At 49.7% G+C, this 21,857-nt stretch overlaps 1 protein-coding gene across 1 annotated transcript in view; it reads right to left on the bottom strand.

Moving 5' to 3' along the window:
* The window catches only part of vill (villin-like), a 132,024-nt gene extending 111,557 nt beyond the window's left edge, over nt 1-20,467 (bottom strand). The window contains exon 1 of the mRNA XM_041184665.1: nt 20,365-20,467. The gene's annotated coding sequence lies outside the window, so the exon portion shown is untranslated. The remainder of the gene's footprint in view (nt 1-20,364) is intronic.
* Nucleotides 20,468-21,857: the final 1,390 nt, after the last annotated feature.

Raw genomic sequence — 21,857 nt, 5'->3', positions numbered from 1 at the left:
TGAATAGGGTACAGTCGACTCGTGTTACTAGGCCAGTTGTAAAAACTCAACTGGGTCACGAATATCCTTGAGGGGAGGAAATCTGCTGGCCTTGCTGGATCTGGTCTATAGGTGACTCCAAACCTGCAGAGGCTGGATCTTAACTGGTTTCTGAAATAGCCTAACAAGCCACTCGGTTGCATCAGGGGAGCTGGTGGCGTGGTGATAACGTCACTGGTACTAGTAATCCCAAAGCCCAGGCTAACGTCCAGGGGTCCTGGGTTCAAATCCCCCTGGCGGAATTTTAAATTCAATTAATAAAATCTGCAACCTCAGTAATGGTGACGAAGAAACCATCATCGATTGTTGCAAAAACCCATCCTGTTCACTAATGCCCTTTTAGGGAAGGAAATCTGCTGTCCTTACCTGGTCTGGCCTACACGTGACTCCAGACCCACAGCAATGTGGTTGACTCTGGGCTGAGCAAACCAGTTGCCATGGTGGGATCTGAATCCATGTCCCCAGATCATTAGCTACGCTCCTCTGGATTACTCGTCCAGTGACATGACCATGACTACCCCGTCTCCCTGAACTTTCACAAGAAGCTAAACACCCCGGGGGGAAAGAAGTAGAAAGGTACACTGGTCGGGTGAGATGATTTAGTGTGGGAGGAGGTTCCTGTGGGGAACATTTAATAAGTGTTTGGATGAGTGCTTGAAACGCCATAGTATACAGAATGCTGGAAAATGGGATTAGAATAGAGAGGTGCTTGACGGCCAGCACAGACACGATGGGCTGAAGGGCCTGTTCCTGTGCTGTATAACCCTATGAATCTAAGAACGAGCACGGATTTGTTGGTCTCAGTGACTTGTTTCTGTTCTGTAGTTTTTCCAATGCAACAAAGAGTTGGGAACCAGTTAGCCCAGTTGACTGGATGGTTAGCAGGCGGTTCAAATAACACTAGTAGCACAGGGGTCCAATCCCTGTTCCAGCGTGGGTATACTTGGGGCCTGCCTCCTCACCCTGCCCCCTTGTAAAAGGGCAACAATAGGCTTTTGTTCAGTGACCCTCAAATAATTGAGGATGCTACCTGGAAAAGCAGGAAAGGTTTAACAATACAGGAAGTTACAGAACAGAGACAGGCTATTCTAGGTGTTTTTTTATATTTGTTCATGGGATGTGGGCATCACTGGCTAGGCCAGCATTTACTGCCCATCCCTAATTGCCCTTGGGAACTGAGTGGCTTGCTAGGCCATTTCAGAGTCAACCACATTGCTGTGGGTCTGGAGTCACATATAGGCCAGGCCAAGTAAGGATGTGCAGATTTAATTCCCTTAGGGGATTAGCAAACCAGATGGGTTTTTATAACAATCATCAATGGTTTCATAGTCATCATTTGACTTTTAATTCCAGATTTTTTTTTATTGAATTCAAATCTCACCATCTGCCATGGTGGGATTCAAACCTGGGTCCCCAAAGGATTACCCTGGGTTACTAATCCAGCAGCAACACCACTACGCCATCACCTCCCCTTAAAGGTGATTATCCTTCACTTGAGCAAACAGTTCTAATCACCCTCCTTGTTCCCAAATCCTGCTTTTCTTCATCCAATCTAATCCTGAATATTGATCTAAATTAATCCTTAATTCCACAGTTTCACAATTCCCTCTCTCACTGAAGGATTTTCCCTGGGTTATATTTTGTACCTTTAGTTAGCACTCTCACCTCTGAGTCACAAGGTCCCCGGTTCGAGAGGCTGGATCACATAAAAAAGTTCAAGGCTGACACTCCAGTGCAGTACTGAGGGAGTGCTGCACTGCCTGAGGTACCGTCTTTTGGATGAAATGTTAAACCGAGGCCCTATCTACCTGCTCGGGTGGACGTAAAAGATCCCATGGCACTATTTTGAAGATGATCGGGGGGTATTGAGGCGGGGGGGAGGCGGGGGTGGTGTGGTTGGGGATGGTCATCCATGGTGTCCCAGCCAATATTTATTCCTCAATCAATATCACCACAGATGATCATCTGGTCATTATAGAAACATAGAAACTAGGAGGAGTAGGCCATTCGGCCCTTCCGGTCTGCTCCACCATTCAATATGATCATGGCTGATCCTCTGTCTCAACGCCATACTCCCAATTTCTCTCCAAACCCCTTGATGCCCCTAATATCCAAAAAATTAATGATTTATTTCTTGAATATACTCAGTGACCCGGCCTCCACAGCCTTCTGTGGTAGAAAATTCCACAGGTTGACCACCCTCTGAGTGAAGAAATTTTACCTCATCTCAGCCCCCTATCCTGAGACTGTGGCCCCTGGTTCTAGACCCCCCAGCCCGGGGAAAACATCCTCCTTGCATCCAGTCTGTCTAGCTCTGTTAGAATTTTATACGTTTCAATCAGATCCCCTCTCATTCTTCTAAACTCAAGTGAATACAGGCCCAGACGAATCATACGACAGTCCTGCCATCCCCAGTGTCAGCCTAGTGAACCTTCGCTGCACTCCCTCTGTGGCAAGTACATCCTTTCTTAGGTAGGGAGACCAAAACTGCACGCAATACTCCAGGTGTGGTCTCACCAAGGCCCTGTATGACTGCAGTAAGACATCCCTTATCAAGTTGCTGTTTGTGGGAGCTTCCTGTGCACAAATTGGCTGCCACGTTTCCTACATTACAACAGTGATTGCATTTCGGAAAAGTACTTCATTGGCTGTAAAATGCTTTGAGATGTCCAGTGGTTGTGAAATATGCTCCATCAGTGCAAGTCTTTTTTTTCCCTTTCTTCCCCCCCCCACTCCCCCACCCCATTCCCCACCCCCACCGCAAGCCCCTTGCTCTGACCTGCCCAACTTCTTCAAACAGTTGTCTTCAATCCACACCCTCCCATCTTTTCGCCATTTTAACCCTTTCTCTCCCACCGCAGCCGAAATCAGAATCCCCAAAAAAACGATAGACCCGGTGATAGGTTTTCAACTCCGGGAATCGAGTTCCGGAAAGTTCAGCTAGCCAGCCCTCCAGCAGTTGAAAGCCTGACCCGCTGGACACTGCTGCATGCAAATGCCCAGGAGAGATATGCAAACACTTATAAAACCTTTCGTCTTTTATTTGTCATCAAGTATTTGGAGCTGGGAGTAAATGCTGCTGGACTGGGCAAGGACCATGTGATAAAGCTCAGAATCACACAGGGCAGAAGAGGCCCTTCGGCCCATCGAGTCTGCACCGACACGTGAGAAACACCTGACCTACCTACCTAATCCCATTGACCGGCACTTGGCCCATAGCCTTGAATGTTATGACGTGCCGAGTGCTCATCCAGGTACTTTTTAAAGGATGTGAGGCAACCCGCCTCCACCACCCTCCCAGGCAGCGCATTCCAGACCATCACCCTCTGGGTAAAAAACCTTTTCCTCACATCCGCCCCTAAACCTCCTGCCCCTCACCTTGAACTTGTGTCCTCCTTCGTGACTGACCCTTCAACTAAGGGGAACAGGGCTACATCCAACGAGGGTTGGCAACCTGCTGTCAGCTCCGAATGAAAGTCCAGCTTTTGAGTTTGGGAAACTGATTCCATCCCACGGTGGGTGGGGTTCAATTTACAGACAGCTTTCAGATCCAAGTTATGCACTAAGGGTTTCCGCCACAGAATCAACAGTTCAGCTATCTGACCACAGCAATATGTTTAACTAAGCTAGTTTCACTACACACCTTTCTATTGTTGCACTGAAGATTCTGGTATTTCCGATATGAAAAAACAACAGAGGAGAGGAGAGGCTTCTAAAAGGCTCCATTACACTATTGCCTGCCAACATTCCACACTTACATTCACTCTAAACCTCACTGGTTCCCAGCCTCCCAGTTACACTCAGAGAGGAATGAAAGGACTTGCCTTTCTTTAGCGTCTTTCACTGCCTCAGGATGTCGCTAAGCACTTTGCAGCCAGTGAGGTGCTTTTGAGGTGTGGTCACTGTTGTAATGTAGGAAACGCAGCAGCCAGTTTGTACACAGCAAGCTCCCACAAACAGCGATGTGATAATGGCCCTGATCATCTGTTATTGAACTGATGTCGATCGAGAGATAAATGTTGGTCAGGACACTGGACACAGCTGCCCTGCTCCCCTTCAAAATACCCATAGGATCATATATGTCCAAGCGACAGGGCAGATGGGACTTTGGTTTGATGCCGTGTCTGAAACACGGCACCTCCGACAGTTCAGCACTCCCTCAGTACTGCGCTGGAGTGTCAGCCTGGACTGTGTGTTCAAGGCTTTGGAGTGGGGCTTGAACCCACAACCTTCTGACTAAAAAGAAAGAGCATCATCCACTTCCCTCTTCCCGCACCTGCCCCTTTCCCAACACCTGCCCCCTTTTACACCTGCCCCCCCCCCATGTTTTTGATCTCGCCTTTTTACACCCACTCCCTTCCCCACATCTGCCCCTTCCCCACACCTGCCCCCTTCTCCACATCTGCCCTTCCCCCACACCTGCTCCCTCTCCCGCATCTGCCCCCTTTCCCGCATCTGCCCTCTTCCTCATCTGCCCCCTTCCCCACACCTGTCCCCTTCCCCACACCTGCCCTCTTCCCCACATCTGCCCCTTTCTTGCGTCTGCCCCCTAACGCAACCATGCCCTCTACCCGCATCTGCCCCTTCCCCTTTCACCATATCTGCCCCTCCCACACGCCTGCCCCCTTCCCCACACCTGCCCCCTTTCCCATATCTGCCCCTGTCCCCTTTCCCACACCTGCCCTCTTCCCTCATCTGCTCCCCTTCCTCACACCTGTCTGCCTCCTCACATCTGTCCCCTTCCTCACACCTGTCCCCTTCCCCACACCTGTCCCCTTCCTCACACCTGGCCCCTTCTCCACACCTGTCCCCTTCCTCACACCTGTCCCCTTCCCCACACCTGTCCCCTTCCCCACACCTGTCCCCTTCCTCACACCTGTCCGCCTCCTCACATCTGTCCCCTTCCTCACACCTGTCCCCTTCCCCACACCTGTCCCCTTCCCCACACCTGGCCCCTTCCCCACACCTGGCCCCTTCCTCACACCTGGCCCCTTCCTCACACCTGCACCCCCTCACCCCCCCACCCATCCCCTATCCCACACCTGCCCCCTTCCCCACCCCTGGCTCTCTGTGTGTGGTGTCAGCAGATCACCCTGGATATCTCCTGATGTGAGAACCTGACCCAATTCAGAATCCTGATGGTAAATAGCAAAAGTGAGGGCCTGAACTCTCTTGACAAAACCCATCTGAACGTTATCATAAAAGCAAAAATACTGCGGATGCTGGAAATCCAAAATAAAAACAAAAATACCTGGAAAAACTCAGCAGGTCTGGCAGCATTGGCGGAGAGGAACACGGTTAACATTTCGAGTCCGTATGACTCTGTTTAAGGCAGCATTCCGCTCAAGGTCATTATCTAAATTTAAGTACATGGAAAGTGCTAGAAAAAGGCCATCTAATATGTCCTGGTAGTCACATGATACAACGATAATGAGAATTTTTAAGTAACCACATCAATCAATCTCCATTCATTACTCCCCAACAACCCATAAGCCAAAGTAAACCTCCCAGTGTTGAAGAGCTTTGGGAACCATAGCTCCAAAGTTACTTGGCATTTACAAGCATGACTCACTCAATGACCATCATACCTCGCACATGAACTCTCAGCCCCCACCCAAACACTGCCATTGGTCACCCAATCCTCACAGTGCACCACCTTCCGGCACCCATTGGTAAGCTACCGTGATTGGACAACATTTGAGTGTCAGTCAAACAATCAACCTCCAAAATCTTTATACCCATTAAACAAAGTGTTCAAAATTGAACGCACAATATATATTTTTTAAAATTTCACTCTGGTTTTCCTCCAGGGTTCATAGAATTACAACATAAAAAGGGAGCATTTCTCCCTTCTTTTCTGGGCTGGCTATTGGATAAAGAGTGGCTCACCACCACCACCTTCTCAAGGGTAATTAGGGATGGGCAATAAATACCGGTCTAGTCAGGAGATGCCCACATCTCATAAACGAATAAAGAAGAAAAAAAATTGACATGTTTAGTCCCACATCCCCTCTTTTTGTCCATAAGTTTCTGATCCTCATATACCTTCTCCAACCCCATTTTAAAATTGTTCATGCGATCAGCTTCCACCACCTTTTCAGGTAGAAAGTTCCAGATTTCGACAACTCTTGAATTCAAAAATATTTCCTCTTCTTCCCTCTAGATTTTTTGACAATTACTTTTGAATCTATGACCACCGGTTATTGATCCATTTCACTAAGGGAATATTTTTTTCTCTATTTAATGTGCAGCAAGACCTGGACAATATCCAGGCTTGGGCTGATAAGTGCCAGGCAATGACCATCTCCAACAACAGAGAATCTAACCATCGCATATGGGCAGGGAGGGGGGAGGGTGTATGGGAGGGGTGACGTGGGAGCTAGGAGAGAAGTGGATATATGTAGGGCTGGATATGTGGAGGAACAGAGGGCATGGGGTGCAGGAGGGCATGGGGTGCAGGAGGAGAGGGGAGGGTGTGGGAGGAGGGGTGGGTTCAGGAGGGGTGGATATGGAGGGATGGGTGCTGAAGGAGGGGGGAGGGTAGAGTTGGGAGGAGAGGGATGGGTTGATGCAGGAGGGATGGATAAAGAGTGATAGAGGTTGAAGGTTTGGAAGGTGCTGTCGGAGAAGCCCTGGTGAACTCCTGCAGTGCATCTTGTAGATGTACTCACTGTTGTCACTGTATGTTGGTGGTGGAGGGAGTGAATGTTTGTGGATGTGGTGCCAATTAAGCGGGCTCCTTCATCCTGGATGGTGGCAAGCTTCTCGAGTGTTGTGGGAGCTGCACTCATCCAGGCAAGTGGAGATTATTCCATCACACTCCTGACTTGTGCCTTGTAGATGGTGGACAGGTTTGGGGAGTCAGGAGGTGAGTTTCACGCTGCAGGATTCCCAGCCTCTGACCTGCTCTTGTACCCACAGTATTTATATGGCTAGTCCAGTTCAGTTTCTGGTCAATGGTAACCCCCAACATGTTGATAATGGGGGATTCAGTGATGGTAATACACAGTGACAACAGTGTGTACCATCTACAAGATGCACTGTAGCAGCTCACCAAGGCTCCTCCAACAGCACCTTCCAAACCCTCAACCTCTAACACTCTGTATCCATCCCTCCTGCATCAACTCTCCTGTACCCACCCATCCCTCTCCTCCCAACTCTACCCTCCCCTCTCCTTCAGCACCCATCCCTCCATATCCACCACTCCCAAACCCACCCCTCTCCTCCCACACCCTCCCCTCTCCTCCTGCACCCCACCCCCCCATATCCGTTCCTCCACATGTCCAGCCCCACACGTATCCACTACTCTCCTAGCTCCCACGTCACCCCTCCCGTACACCCTCTCCTCTCCCTTCCCATATCCACCCCATCCAAACCCAACCCTACCACACCCCAAACCCACTGCCCAGTACTCACACCCCCCCACAACCTCTTTCCCCCCCCCACACTATCCCCTCCCACCCCATCCCTCCTTCCTCCCCTCCCCATACATGCCCCCCCTCTCCCCTCTTCTCCCCACTACCCCATACCTTTCTTTTTTTATAACACTCCATGCATCTCTTCCTTTCAGAAAAATAGAAGCACCGAGAGATTGAAAAGTGTTAATACAGTTGGAGGTGAGTGGTGTGGGGGATGGAAAAGAGGGAGAGCTCGCCACATCCTTAATGATTCTCATCTGCTGCGCAGAACAAGACCAGATCAGGCCAGAGTCCAACTCTTTGAAGCAAAGAGCTCCTCCTTTGCAGCAGAGTTGACTGGTTCACAGGGGAGTAATGGAGATGGGAAAATGTGTCAGAAATGTGTTCCCAGATTACTCTGCGCTCACTCGTGAAGCTCGGTACAACCGCTTGCTACATCTGTTGGAAGCTCCCCCTCATGAGTTCAATTCCAGCCACTTTCTTCAAGACCTTTACAAACCCTGTTGTTTCGTCTCACCGCTGCACAGCCCACTCCTCCTGACTTTAAGCTGTTTGATTTTACGTCTTTTTGCGTTATCTCACAAACATGCACTTCAGCGGATCAGCTCCCTGTGTGTCACGGGCTCACCAAGGCTGTGTGCTGTCTGCTGCAGTAAAGTAAAGGACGGCTATGTTCATTGAAGCAGAAATAAACAGCTCAAAACCTAGCCTGCAAAGCAGTGGAATTTCTCCGCTCACTGTCTCCAGTTATTTAACAAGCTTCATTTACCTGCAAGGAGCCGGGGCGAGAGAGCGTAACGCGTACAGTCAGTCCGGTCTGCGATCAGTCCCCACTATCCCGACCAAACTCTCAACTCCCCACCGCCCCCCCCCCCCCCCCCCCCCCCCCACGGGCCTTATAAAAGCTCTCCAACGCCCCACCCCCTGATCTGACCCTGACTGACATCTCGATGCTGAGAGGAGATGAGTTCATGCAGAAAGGAGATGGTTGTGCCCTCGCCAGCCTGTGACATGCTTGAGTTCACAGCTTGCACCTTCCTCCCAGTCAGTCCCTCTCGCCCATTTTCATTTCCGCTTTTGTACCTTTGCTTCAGTTCCTCTACCCGGGGCCCACCTCTTTGGCCCGAGTTTTTGGTTAACTTTTCCTAATACCTCCTTGCACGGCTCGGGAGTCAAACTTCTGGCGTAGCCATTTTGTCCAATTACCCTGCCGTAAGGGACCTAATGTTTTACTGTGTTAAAGGTGCCATATCAACAATAATTTGTCGTCTTCTTCTCCGGCAGGTCCCTGGGGATCGAGGGTGACTCGCTTCCACTTCTGTTCGATGGGTTCTGACGTGGCTGATAAAGTCCCAATGCTCGATCTGCGGACTCTGCCACATGCAGGGCAGGTGGTTCCTCGGAGGGGTCGGGTGGGTGGGCTGTTTGGAGGTTTGAGCACTCCTTCCGATGCCTCTGTCTCCGTCTCCGCACGCTCCCAACAAAGTCTCGCGATGTGTTCGGTGCCTTCCCAAGTGAACCTTCTCCGTTTTGGTCGGTCACAAGACAGGGGCTCCCGTGAGTCGGCGGCGATGTTTGACCTCTTCTGGGATGTTTTGAGGGAATCCCTAACGTGTTTCTGTGGCCCTGCTGGGAGTCTCCTGCCCTGACCGAGTTCCGAGTAGAACAGCAGAGCCCATCCTCCAATTGGCTTGGGATACCCTCGCCATTGGACCTAGGGCCCACTCTGCCAAGACCATGTGGTAGTCGGCGTGCAAAGACCAGCCCGTGTTAGATTAAAAGAAAAATCACACGTAGGCACCTTCCACGGCCTGTTGCGGTCACTGGGCGGAATGTTCCGGCCCCATCACGGCAGGGGTGGGGCTGGAAGATGCCGCGACCCGTTCAAACATCCATTCACTTCGGCAGGACCGCAGGATTCCGCCTGCGGGAGGGGCCAGAAGATTCCCCGCCATTGTGTTGTCACCTCTCCAATATCTCTCCGCCAGCCTAGGAAGTTAGTGTTGGCCGAGCTATTGAACCGCATGGTGCCCGCCACATCCAATCTTATTCTTCTCTGAACAACCCCCACAGAGTACCCTTTCTGTATGTTTGTGAGGGGATTTCTAAATAACAATTCATGGCAGGGGAGTAATGTTAGAGAGAGAGAGAACGAGAAAGAGAAAGAGAAAGAGAGCACCTCAGGATATCCCAAAGCACTTTACAGCCAATGAACTACTTTTTGAAGTGTAGCTACTGTAATAATGTTGGAACATAAGCAGCCAATTTTTACACAGCAAGCTCCCACAAACTGCAGTGTAACAATGTCCAGATGAAGTGCTTTTAGTGATGTTGATTGAGGGATAAATATTGGCCAGGGCACCAGGTTTAATTGCCCTGCACTTCTTCAAAATAGTACCTTAGGATATTTTATGCCCACTTTAGGATAGATGCAGTGTCACTTGAAAGGCAGCACCTCCGACAGTGCAGCACTCGCTCAGTACTACGCCGGAGTGTCAGCCTGGGTTACTTGGTCAGTTGTCACCACTGAGACTCAAACCCGCAACCTCCTGATTCAGAAGTGACTGTGCTACTGGTTCGGCCTCAACTAGAGATTATGTCCAGCTCTGGGCACTGCACATTAGGAAGGGTGTGGGGGCATTTTGGAGAGATTGCAGAAAAGATTCACGGGAATGCTTCCAGGGGTGAGGAACTTTGGTTATGAAGCCAGATTGGAGAGGTCAGGACTGTTTCCCTTAGAGAAGAGGAGGTTGAGAGGAGATTTGACAGAGTTATTCAAAATTATGAGGGGTCTGGACAGAGTAGGTAGGGAGAAACTGTTCCCACTTGTGAAAGGATCGAGAACGAGAGGGCACAGATTTAAAGTAATTAGCAAAAGAAGCAAAAGTGATATGAGGAAAAGCTTCTCCGTGCAGCAAGTGTTTAGGGTTTGGAATGCCCTACCTGAATGTGTGGAGGAGGTAGGTTCAATAGAGGCATTCAAAAGGGAATTAGACTGATATCTGAAAAGGAGGAACGTGGGGGGTTAAGGGGCGAAGGTAGGAGAATGGTACTAGGCTCATTCAGAGAGCTGACACAGACACGATGGGTCGAATGGCCTCCTTCTGTGCTGTAACAATTCTATGACTCTGCGAACTGAGACACAGCTAACAGTAATTTTAACACATTCCAAGGTATATCATTGGCTGTGAAGTGCTTTGAAGCATCGTGAGATTGTGAAGGTACAGTTTAAATGTACATGTCATTTACTTTTCTTTACTTCAAAGTGAACCAAGAGGGTTTTACACTGAATGGGTGGTTAAAAACCAACAACCACAATCATCTTCCCTTGTGCTAGGTATGACTCCAACCAGTGGAGACTTTTTCCCGATTCCCATTGACTCCAGTTTTGCTAGGGCTCCTTGATGCCACACTCGGTCAAATGCTGTCTTGATGTCAAGGGCAGTCACTCTCACCTCACCTTGGGAGTTCAGCACTTTTGTCCATGTTTGAACCAAGGCTGTAATGAGGTCAGGAGCTGACTTAGTTATATATATGCCTTGGCCTGTGGGACTGTGGACAAAGATGGAAAGTGGGATTAGACCGGATCGCTTTAATTCATTGTTGGGATGAGGGTGTCACTGGCTAAGCCAACATTTATTGCCCATCCCTAATTGCCCTTGAGAAGGTGGTGGTGAGCTGCCTTCTTGAGCCGCTGCAGTCCATGTGGTGTAGGTACACCCACAGTGCTGTTAGGGATGGAGTTCCAGGATTTTGACCCAGCGACAGTGAAGGAACAGCGATATATTTCCAAGTCAGGATGGTGAGTGACTTGGAGGGGAACTTCCAGGTGGTGGTGTTCCCATGTATCTGCTGTCCTTGTCCTTCTAGATGGTGGTGGGTTTGGAAGCTGTTGTCTAAGGGGCCTTGGTGACTTGCTGCAGTGCATCTTGTAGATGGTACATGCTGCTGCTACTGTGCGTCAATGGTGGAAGGAGTCAAAGTTTGCGGATGGGGTGCCAATCAAGCGGGCTGCTTTGTCCTGGATGGCATCAAGCTTCATGAGTGTTGTTGGAGCGTGAATGTTATTTGCCACTTGTCATAGAGTCATAGAGTCATAGAGGTCTACAGCATGGAAAAAGGCCCTTCAGCCCATCAAGTCTGCACTGGTAAAACAAATACCTAACGAAGTACCTAACTATTCTAACCCCAGCCCGAGCCTGGATATTGTCCCGGTCTTGATGCATTTGGACATGGGCTGCTTCAGTATCTGAGGAGTCGTGAATGGTGCTGAACATTGTGCAATCGTCAGCGAACATCCCCACTTCTGACCTTATGATGAAAGGAAAGTCATTCATGAAGTAGCTGAAGATGGTTGGGCCGCGGACACTACCCTGAGGAACTCCTGCAATCATATCCTGGAACTGAGATGATTGACCAACAACCACAATCATCTTCCTTTGTGCTAGGTATGACTCCAACCAGTGGAGACTTTTCCCTGATTCCCATTGACTCCAGTTTTGCTAGGGGTCCTTGATGTCACACTCAGTCAAATGCTGCCTTGATGTTTAGGGCAGTCACTCTCACCTCACCTCACCTCGGGAGTTCAGCTCTTTTGTCCATGTTTGAACCAAGACTGTAATGAGGTCAGGAGCTGAGTGGCCCTGGCAGAACACAAACTGGGCATCAGTGAGCAGGTTATTGCTTAGCAAGTGCCATTTGACAGCAGTGTTGATGACCCCTTCCATTACTTTATTGATGATGGAGAGTAGACTGATGGGGCGGTAATTGGCCATGTTGGATTTGTCCTGCTTTTTATGTACAGGACATACCTGGGCAATTTTCCACATAGCTGGGTAGATGCCAGTGTTGTAGCTGTACTGGAACAGCTTGGCTAGGGGCACAGCAAGTTCTGGAGCACAAGTCTTCAGTACTATTGCTGGAATATTGTCAGAGCCCATAGCCTTTGCAGTATCCAGTGCCTTCAGCTGTTTCTTGAAATCACATCGAGTGAATTGAATTGGCTGAAGACTGGCATCTGTGATGCTGGGGACCTCCGGAGGAGGCCGAGATGGATCATCCACTCAGCACTTCTGGCTGAAGATTTTTGCGAATTCTTCAGTCTTATCTTTTGCACTGCTGTGCTGGGCTCCCCCATCATTGAGGGTGGGGATATTTGTGGAGCCTCCTCCAGTGAGTTGTTTAATTGTCCACCACCATTCTTCACGACTGGATGTGTCAGTATTGCAAAGTTTAGATCTGATCCATTGGTTGTAGAATCGCTTAGCTCTGTCTATCACTTGCTGTTTATACTGTTTGGCATGCGAGTAGTCCTGTGTTATAGCTTCACCAGGTTGACACCTCATTTTTAGGTATGCCTGGTGCTTCTCCTGGCTTGCCCTCCTGCACTCTTCATTGAACCAGGGTTGATCCCCTGGCTTGATGGTAATGGTAGAGTGGGGGATATGTCGGGCCATGAGGTTACAGATTGTGTTCGAGTACAATTCTGCTGCTGCTGATGGCCCACAGCACCTCATGGATGCCCAGTCTTGACTTGCTAGATCTGTTCAAAATTTATTCCATTTAGCACGATGGTAGTGCCACACAACATGATGTAGGGTATCATCAGTGTGAAGACAGGACTTCGTCTTCACAATGACTGTGCAGTGATCACTCCAACCGATACTGTCATGGACAGTTGCATCTGCAGCAGGCAGGTTGGTGAGGATGAGGTCGATGGACATTGAAGTCCCCCACCCTGGGTACACTCTGCCCCCTTGCCACCCTCAGTGCTTCCTCTAAGTGGTGTTCAACATGGAGGAAGCACTGATTCATCAGCTGAGGGAGGGCGGTACGTGGTAATCAGCAGGAGGTTTCCTTGCCCATGTTTGACCTGATGCCGTGAGACTTCATGGGGTCTGGAGTCGATGTTGACGAGGGTTCCCAGGGCAACTCCCTCCAGACTATATAGATTTGGGAGGGTGGGGTGCCATGACTTGGAACGGCTGCCTGCTGAACTGAGGTGGGCAGACAATTTAAATAATTCATGCCCCTATTGGGGGCCGTCAAGTGTGGCTGCAGGCGTTCTGCTGCTCGTGGCACCATCTCCTTGTGATCGTCCAGGGCGTGGGGGAATGTGCCCGTCAGAGCCAGAGGCTCCCTTGTGGTCCATTGAAGGAAAGGCCGGGGAACAAACACTCCCCCTGCAGTCTGTCCCCTCCTTTCCCTGGGGCCCTCAGCTATCTGATATTTTCAGTTCACACTGACCCCCCTCCAGTGATGCATCAAAGGTGGGGTTCAGCTGCCTCAGAAGCCACCCACCTCTCCTGCTCATTGGACCGACAGCATCCACATCCTAGCCCAGGATTACGAGGTCAGAGGTCACCAATTAGGATGCTGCCACTGGGTCTATTGCTGTGCCATCCTGTCTCCTGGCACTGAGGGGACCTGACATCAGGATCCTTAAGCCTGTGGTAAAATCCTGCCCAATAATCCAGCTGAGGTTTGAGGGGCTAATTGGCCTCCTCCTGTTCCCGGGTGAGTTTTTTTTATTCATTCAAGGGCTTAACTGGCTGGGCCAGCATTTGTTGCCCGTTCTTAGTTGTCCTTGAGAAGGTGGTGGTGAGCTGACTTCTTGAGCTGCTGCAGTCCATGTGGTGTAGGTACACCTACAGTGCTGTTAGGGAGGGCGTTCCAGGATTTTGACCCAGTGACAGTGAAGGAACGGCAATATATTTCCAAGTCAGAATGGTGAGTGACTTGGAGGGGAACTTCCAGGTGGTGGTGTTCCCATCCATCTGCTGCCCTTGTCCTTCTAGATGGTGGTGATCGTGGATTTGGAAGGTGCTGTCTAGAGCCTTGGTGAGTTCCTGGAGCACACCTTGTAGATGGTACACACTGCTGCTACTGTGTGCCGGTGGTGGAGGGAGCGAATGTTTGTGGAAGGGGTGCCAGTCAAGTGGGCTGCTTTGTTCTTGATGGTGTCAAACTTCTTGAGTGTTGTCGGAACTGCACTCATCCACGGCACTGAACAAAATGACCATTAAAAAGTGCTGAATTGTTTTAAACCAATGTCTTTCAGGGAAGGAAAACTGCTGTCCTTAGCCCGTATGGGCCCACATATAACCGCAGTCCCACAGTATTGGCGACTCCCTCTTAAATGACCCTTAGTGTTACATGGAGAAGTGATTGACAGTTCTCGAGGTCATTTCAATCAGGATGCTCTAGAGCCTTCAGAAATTATTAATTAATCTGTGAGCAACTCTCGGAGAAAAATGAGCAGGGATTTCTGTTTCAATTTCCTTTGAGAGACGAAGGATATCGGAAATGGTGGCGGGCGGGAGCTGAATGAAAAGGGTGTTGGACTTGGCAGGGCGGTTGGAGCTCATATGACAAAGTCTCCAGGAATGCACCCAACCTAAAGTTGACCCCTTGACCTTGCCTCAAAGGGGGTGACTTTACATTTTGCACATCAAGTTTTCAAACATCCTCAAAACGTGGTTCAGCAAGTGTTTCGGAAACAATAAGTGACTGATGATAGGCCTCAGCGGGAGTATTGTGTACAATTCAGGCCATCTCACTTTGGGAAGGGTGTCCAGGCCTGAGAGAAGCTACAGAGGGGGTTTGCTGGAATTATACCAGGGCTGTGGAGAGACCGGAGAAGCTGGGCTTGTTCTCCTTAGAGCAGAGAAGGTTAAAGGCGGGGGAGGGGGGGATTTAATAGAGGCGTTCAAAATAATAGGAATCATGTGAGGATAGGATTGGGATTGGCTGTGACCCGTCTCCCACATGATTGTGTATTCACAGTCTTTGCTTCCCAAGTGAGGAGCTGGGTAAGAAACCACAGGGTGATGGACCATTCCTTTTGCAGCCAACGTTTAAGGAGTGCCGGGTAGACAAATGAACTGTAATGGCTGCTCTGGAGCAAGTATTCTATCAACGTTCTTTATTCATGGGATGTGGGCATCGCTGGCACAGCCAACATTTGTTGCTCAATCCTAACTGCCCTTGAACTGAGTGACTTGCTAGAGAAACTTAAGAGTCAACCACATTGCTGTGGGTCTGGAGTCACATGTAGGCCAGACCAGGTAAGGGTGGCAGATCTCTTTCCCTAAAGAACACACTAAAGCAGTTAGACTGAGGATTGAGAGACATGATTTTAATTCTCATTCTTAACCCACTCATGGAAACGACAACATTTTTACCTCTCACCTCCTCAGTGAACACCCGCCAGTAGAGGTCAGCCACGGTTCAGTGGGTAGCGCTCTTGCTTTTGAGTCGGAAGACAATGGGTTCAAGTCCCACTCCAGGATGTGAGCACAAAAATCCAGGCTGGTATCCCAGTGCCGCACTGTCAGAGGTGCTACTGTTTGGATGAGATGTTAAACTGAGGCTCTGCCCAGTCTCCTAGCTGATATTTATGCCTCAACCAATTATGCCCACCTCATTGCTGTTTGTTGCTCAAACTGGCTACCAGGTTTCCTACAACAGTGACTACATTTCAATTTCCCACAGCACCTACCAAACCTGTGACCTCTACCACCCAGAAGGACAAGGGCAGCAGATAGATGGGAACACCGCCACCTGCAAGTTCCCCTCCAAGTCACTCACCATCCTGACTTGGAAATATATCGGCCATTCCTTCACTGTCGCTGGGTCAAAATCCTGGAACTCCCTCCCTAAAAGCACGGTGGGTGTACCTACACCACATGGACTGCAGCGGTTCAAGAAGGCAGCTCCCCACCACCTTCTCAAGGGCAAGTAGGGATGGGCAATAAAAATGCTGGCCCAGCCAGCGATGCCCACACCCCATGAATGAATTAAAAAAGGCTCTTCTGATTAGGCACTTTACAGCCTTCCAAACGTAACATTGAGTTCAACAACGTCAGACCATGATTAGTCTCGTTTATCTTCATCCCTTTTTAATCCCCTTTGTTAAAAATTTATTTGTATTTTTATACACTTATTTTCATTTTTATTCATTTATTCATTGTTTTATCCCCTTTTAATCCCTTTTTCTATCCTTTTTCCCCAACCACCACTCCCTACCCCCACCCCCCAAAGGGCCATATGTTACTTGTTCCTTGTTGTTCTTTCACAGAGTGCTGACCCTTGATCTGCTTTTAACACATTCTGCTTTCTTACCTTTACGCCACTATCAGCACCTCCTTCAGCCCTTATCACTACCGTTAACACTCCCTTTGTCTTTGTGTTCATGACATCTTTGTCAATCTCTCCTTAGCCCCCACCTACCACTGACCTTCTATCTAGCTTCACCTGCCCCACCCCCATTAAACAGTATAAGTTTCATCACATCGCTACCTCTCCTTAGCTCTGAAGAAGAGTCATAGGGACTTGAGACGTTAACTCTGTCTCTCCCTCCACAGGCACTGTTAGACCTGCTGAGTTTTTTCCAGCACTTTCTGTTTTTATTTTTAAAAAATAGCACTCATTGGCTGTAAACGGAAATCCTGAGGTCATCAAGTTTGTGGTGTAAGTCCAAGTCCTTTCCGTACCTAGTTTATCTGAATTTGAAACAAAAACAGAAACAGAAATACCTGGAAAAACTCAGCAGGTCTGGCAGCATCGGCAGAGGAGAGCACAGTTGACGTTTCGCGTCCTCATGACCCAGAGTTCTGTTGAAGGCTCATGAGGACTCGAAACGTCAACTATGCTCTCCTCCGCCGATGCTGCCAGACCTGCTGAGTTTTTCCAGGTATTTCTGTTTCTATTTTTTGTTTTGGATTTCCCAGCATCCGCAGTTTTTTTGCTTTTATATCTGAATTTGAAATCCCATTCCACAGGTTGCCAGCTGCCTGCGGGCAAATTCTTGATTCCTGAGTGTTTGTTTGCACCACCGTCTTCACAGTGCCAAGCTCTCTCTGCCCCTGCCACCCCCGAGGGTGGGCATGCGGGGGCGAGTGGGAGTTGACACTAACACGGGGTTGGGAAAACCACTCACGTGGAGGGTAAGCGTGGACTGGATGAGGCAGAGGCTTCGGTTACGTGGATTAGATTGGAAAAAAGCTGGGGGCTGTTCATCTCGGAGAATAGGAGTTTGAGAGGAGATTTGATGGAGGCGTGCTGAGCGAGTAGATGGGGAGAAACTGTTCGTGGCTGGCGGGAAGGACCGAGATTTAAGGTGATTGGAAAAAAGAGCCACTGGGAAAATATGCAGAATGGGCGCTTTGTGACACTAGTTAGTGTGCAGTTTTTAAAAAAATTCTTTCATGGGATGTGGGCATCGTTGTCAAGGCCGGTGTTTATTGCCCACTGCTGGAAAAAAAAGCTGGCCACTGTTGGATGAGGTGTTAACTCTGCAGGGCTATGTGAACACTGCAGAAACCCAACGAGGCAGAAGCAAAGGCAGCCTCGTCTCCGTGGTAATGTAACGCTGGGTGCAAAGGTTCTTAAAGTGGAACATTACTGAGGCAGAGTGAGCCGGAGGGCTGACGAGCGATCTAATTGTTTGTGTGCTGAACAAAGCTGTTCAACTCCCTGAGGAAAGCTGCTACTTTGTGTTGGAAGGTCAGCAAAAAGACAGTAGAGGCATGAAAAATGAACTTTATTGAATTCCTTGATGGTCTGCCTGCGGGTTGCGGGGCACAAGTGTTCAGTTTCCCCTCCTTTCTTATTGTTGTCCCTTCTCCTGTGTAACCTGACCAATGCAGTCTGCCTTCTCCCTACAACCTGATAGTTTGAAGTCAAGACCTAACAACTGTAACAACTTGTATTTATACAATGCCTTTAACTCAATAAAACTGTCTCCAAGGACAGGGAGGTAGCTCCCAGCAGGCACCTGGTCCCTGAAGTCCAGCCCCTCAATCGGACACTGGGTGCCTTTAACTGAAGGACGCTCCCCTCTTCCCCCAGGAGGTGACAGGCTGGCCGCTTGGTTTTACCTGTTGTACAGGCCGCGTTACCTGTTGTAACAGGCTGGGTTAATACAGGCGGCAGAGGGATGAGACTCCTAAGTGGTCATTGGTTAGCCATTCAAGGGCCTCTATGGGCGGCAGGGTCAGAGGGTTGACCGTGGGCCTTCCCGCCCAGAACTTAATTCAGGCAGAGGCAGGAAAGCAGCAGGGTTCAGGTACGTCACCCTCCCGCCTAATTACACGCCCTTCCTGCCTCCAAGCTCGCCACCAATGAGAGCAGACGATTCCGCCCCTGGTTTCCATGGAGATATCTGTAAATCCAGGGTACACCCCCCCACCCACCCCAATGGGCTGGTTGGAAGATACAATGCAAATTGTGACCAATAGACCAGGAGGAGTCCTGGATCAGGCCCATATTGACTGATGTCACCCAGGACAAGATGAATAAGGCCCTAAGCTAACTTGGGCTCTGATTTGAATATCATCGTGCCCCCACACCAATCAGGCCCTGGCTCTCAACGGTCAATGTTTATACTTTCCAGTCTTTAACAGACCTGTCTTGGCTCTGAGGTGTTTTGCTAACAAAAGACATCTTTAGTGGATTGATCTTTAACCTGACCCACCAACCAACCCCACCCACCTCCACCCCCACCCAAGAGCCTACCAAGAGGGCCAATGGACTGACCTTTAACCTGACCCACCAACCAACCCCACCCACCCCCACCCCCACCAAGAGCCTACCAAGAGGGCCAATGGATTGATCTTTAACCTGACCCACTAACCAACCCTACCCACCCCCAACCCCACCAAGAGCTTACCAAGAGGGCCAATGGACTGACCTTTAACTGACCCACCAACCAACCCTACCCACCCCCACCCCCACCCCCACCAAGAGCCTACCAAGAGGGCAAATGGATTGATCTTTAACCTGACCCACCAACCAATCCCACCCCCACCAAGAGCCTATCAAGAGGGCCAATGGAGTGACCTTGAACCTGACCCCTATGTTTCGACCTGCCCAGGACCCAACCAGAATGATGCTCCTGCTGGTATTAAACAGTTCTGCACCCGTGCATTGTTTACAAATAATCTAATGGTCAATCGGTTGTACCTGGGGTGGGGGAGGGGGGAGGGGGGGTTGTGGGGGGAGGGGGCCAAAAGAGTGGCAAAGAGACGATGCTTCAAAACTACCCAGAGGCAAAGCTGCCCCCCGGGGCTGGGGCCAAACGAGGAGGCAGGGTGTGGGCAGGGCAGGGCAGTCCACGTTCAACCTGCTTCCAAGGGAGCGGGGCAGCAGCAGCTCGATGGGCCGAACGAGCGGCTCAGACCTGCTGCACCCCTTCCCAAAACTGATGGAAACGCTGCCGGCACCGGCTTGTCACACCGCAGCAGCACCGGTATCAAAAAAGAAACCTAGTTAACCATCAACCAGCCACACAGCTAGTTAGGAGGGCTGGTTAATGAGGCAGTGAGTTCACCGAGACACCATCAACCAGCCACACAGCTAGTTAGGAGGGCTGGTTAACGAGGCAGTGAGTTCACCAAGACACCATCAACCAGCCACACACAGCTAGTTAGGAGGGCTGGTTAACACAGTTAGTTAGGAGGGCTGGTTAACGAGGCGGTGAGTTAACCGAGACACTATCAACCAGCCACACAAGCTAGTTAGGAGGGCTGGTAAACGAGACAGTGAGTTAACCGAGACAGCATCAACCAGCCACACAGCTAGTTAGGAGGGCTGGTTAACGAGGCGGTGAGTTCACCGAGACAGTTTGTCTCCTTCCCTTCCAAAGGTGTAAAGTTATCCCTTTCTGGGGGTCACATTTCTCGTTTAAGTTAATTTTTAAGGGGTTTTATTTTGGAAATCGAGAAAGAAATGGGGGGGAGGGGTTGTGGGGAGCAGCGTTTCGGAAAGTTTGTATACCCTCCCCGCGGGTTGTACCTGCGCTCCTCTCTTAACTGTGTCAAACTGCAATTCCCCTTCACCAAACAGATCTTAGTTGCACCGGGCGCCCGTCCTCCCAAAGACATTTCCTTAGTCAGCGATCACTCACCTCCCCTGCGCTCCCCGCTCCTGCTGAAACTCTCCCGGCCGTCGCTATGGTTTCAGGGCACCGGCTCCAGAGTGGGGTTTAAACAGATCAGGATGTGAGCGGCAGCGTGAAGCGTCAGATGAAAGTGTCATTGGCCCTGCCACTCCTCCTGCTGGGATTGCCTTTGAATTCCCTCTGCACAGCCCCGCTCGCACCAGTTCCACAGCACCAGCCAAGGCACTGGAACCAAACACCCAGGCTGGACAAAGGTAGAGCCCGCATAGGCACAGACACAGGCAGACCTCCGGACACAAACATACACAGGCATAAACACACACACACACAAACATACACAGGCATAAACACACACAGACACATACATACACAGGCATAACACAGACATACACAGGCATAAACACACATAGACACATACATACACAGGCATAACACAAACAGACATACATACACAGGCATAAACACACAGACACAAACATACACAGGCATAACACAAACAGACATACATACACAGGCATAAACACACACAGACACAAACATACACAGGCATAAACACACACAAACACAAACATACACAGGCATAAACACACAGACACATACATACACGGGCATAAACACACACACAGACACAAACATACACAGGCATAAACACACACAGACACACAAATAGAGAAAGATCCACACAGGCAAACATACGTTCACAGACAGGTAGACACAGACGTGGACATGGACACACAAATAAACCCCCCGCCCCCACCTCCATGCAAATACAGGCAGACATACACATACACACAGACACAGACAGGTGTGCACACACACACACCCACACACACAACAGAGCAACAGAGACAGGTTCCACCCACAAACAGATAACACAGACACAAATGAATCTCTTGAGGGCCAACTTAAAACCCAACTCTTGACCAAGCTTCAGGTCACTTCTCCACCGAAATCTTTCTTTGTCTAGGTGACCATTTGCTCCTTACAGCTCTGGGAAGCACTGACAGTACTCAAATGCAAACCATTGGTTTGGAAACTTCCAGCTCCATTTCTTTGCAACTTCCAAAAGGGAACTGGATAAATCCATGAAGGGATAAAGTTTTACAAAGCCACAGTGAAAGAATAGGGGAGTGGGACTAATTGGATAAGCCTACCAAAGAGCCAGCATGGGAACGATGAGCCGAATGGTCTCCTTCTGTGTTGTAACATTCTGTGATTCTAACTCGACAAGCCAGTGACTACACACCTGGCTGCTGAACCGCTGGTAACGCTGTAGAACATAGGAATAAGAATAAACCATTTAGACCCTTGAGCCTGCTCTGCCACATCTATTCAATCATGAGCTATGGGCTTACATCCATATTAGCTAGGAAATTGTGAAATAGGAAAGTTGGAGTAGGAGTAGGCCATTCGGCCCCTCGAGCCTGCTCCGCCATTTAACCAGATCATGGCTGATCTTCTAACTCAACACCATCTTCCCGCACTATCCCCATATCCCT

This window comes from Carcharodon carcharias, chromosome 3, assembly GCF_017639515.1.
Source record: "Carcharodon carcharias isolate sCarCar2 chromosome 3, sCarCar2.pri, whole genome shotgun sequence".
Lineage (NCBI taxonomy): Eukaryota > Metazoa > Chordata > Chondrichthyes > Lamniformes > Lamnidae > Carcharodon > Carcharodon carcharias.
Note: the sequence above shows the minus strand (reverse complement) of the source record. Positions and strands in the feature narration are given on the sequence as shown.